The 2104-nt window shown below is 40.7% G+C and overlaps 1 pseudogene; it reads right to left on the reverse strand.

The window, feature by feature from the left end:
* Positions 1–1157: 1157 nt before the first annotated feature.
* LOC101836901 lies at positions 1158–1795 on the reverse strand (annotated as a pseudogene).
* Positions 1796–2104: the final 309 nt, after the last annotated feature.

Raw genomic sequence — 2104 nt, forward strand, 5'->3', positions numbered from 1 at the left:
AAAACAAGGCACATCAATGATGGCATAAGGAAACTGCAGATATGTAAGAAGAAATCATCTGTTCAAGGGAGTTCCTTATTTGGGCATTAGACACAGTCAGCTAGACACTTTAGTAAAGAGTTTTTCCTTCATCTCTAAATATGTGGAGTGATTTCTCACCAACAAGCTGTGTTATTTATTTAACAATGTTACTAAATGTTTGCTTAGCAATAACATTATGAGCAGACTAGTACCTCCATAAACATATGCAGAAGTACAAACTCCCAGTACCTCAGAATATCATCATATTTAGGAATAAGGCCTTAACAGAATTATTCAAGTGTGGTTGTTAGGAGGAGCCTCCATTCATTGACTGATATTATAGAAAATAGAAATTTTGCCAGGTGTTGGTGGCACACGCCTTTAATCCCAGCACTCAGGAGGCAGAGGCAGGCGGATCTCTGTGTTAGTTCGAGGCCAGCCTGGTCTACAGAGCGAGTTCCAGGACAGCCTCCAAAACAATACAGAGAAACCCTGTCTCAGAAAAAAAAAGAAAATAGAAATTTTAACACAAATGCATACAAGAAGGGTAGATGGTAAGAAGATACAAAGAAGATGGCCACATGATTAGGGATCCACCTACAACTCCATGAATGATGATAATGGCAGTGAACAGTGGACACTGCAGTCAAAACTGGATTCTCCCATCAGCATTATGAGCATGGCAAGTTAGACTCCAGAGTTTTGAAGTTATACATCTTGATGTTTCTCATGTCATCTCTGATGCCTTGTTATGGTAACTTTAGAGAGCTAACTTAAGTAAAGCTAATTTGAGCTCATTTGAGTTAAAATGCCTTTTTAAAAACATGAATCCAAAGTTGAAGAATAAAAGTAGCAAAGTCAAGTTCAAAATATCCCCTTCAGGAGAATGTTTTTAGTCCTTTTTCATACAGGCAATACTGTCCAGAGAGGAAAGGATACACTTAGCACTAATCAAAATGTACCATATTGTTGTTCTCTCTTAGTCTTGATTCAGTTGGAGTTACAAATTATTTTTTATTATTTTTGTCCCAAAAGTTGTTTCTCAAGGAGACCTAAGACATCACAAGAACTACATGAAGGGCTTTATTTCATGTTTTGCTTTATGGAAAATTTTATTGCAATACTCCAACAGTACATCACTTCTTCCCTTCAGTATCTTGCTCTGCAGCTTCCATTGCTCTTTTTGCTTGGATGCCAAAGAGCCGGGCATTGGCCTGGGCCATGCGAAGACTAGCAAAAGCCTTGAAGCTCTTCTCTTCTTCTGTGATAACTCCGGCTTTCTCCTGTTGTAGACATTCCGGATGGGCGTCATAGGTCCTGTTAGCTGGGTGGCCAGTTTGAGCTCTTCAGCAGAACTATCTCCCGTCTTTGGAGCAGAAAACTTCCTGGGGAAAAGTGTGAACTTGTAGCTGGACTCCTTCTGGCGCTTCACATTGGCCTGTAGTGATTGAGTGGATTTTTTTTCCTCCTTGGGTTCAGAGGAATGCCGATGGTGCGAGCCACTTTCTCATAGATACCAGGCACCCTGAGTTCTTCCAGGCTGAAAGCCCTGTCAGTTCGAACCTCTGTGTGGTATCTCACTTTAGGGCACCTTACTATAGGCCGGATATGACCAAACACAGGGCAAGGGGCAATAGGCGCACTTTTCCCTGCTGGGTCTTGTGTCTGCGAATCGGATCTTGCTTGACTGCTGGTTGAACCAAAAGTCCACTCACTGCTGCCAATCCTTGTGAAAGTGGGAATTCAGGATCCTGCCGTTCCGGCTGGGCACCATGGCTGCCTCCTGTGCAGGAGAACAGCCGAGCAGAAAAGGCAAGAAGGGCTTCTTGAAGGAGGTGAAATCTTACTTTCAAACGCTTTCAATGGAAGTATACATGATACTTTTACTTTTTCATCAGTTTCTAAAAATTGTAGGGACTTGGGTATTGTTTTCCTTCCTTAATAATAATTAAAACAAACCTCATTGACTCTGACCTTTGGACTTTCTTACTGCTAAAATTATTCGCTTAAATAAAAAATTAAGTAATCTAAAAATGCAAACAATTAAAAAATTACATTACCAAGAAAGGCTTATTGTGAAAAT

This window comes from Mesocricetus auratus, unplaced genomic scaffold (assembly GCF_017639785.1).
Source record: "Mesocricetus auratus isolate SY011 unplaced genomic scaffold, BCM_Maur_2.0 Super-Scaffold_100014, whole genome shotgun sequence".
Lineage (NCBI taxonomy): Eukaryota > Metazoa > Chordata > Mammalia > Rodentia > Cricetidae > Mesocricetus > Mesocricetus auratus.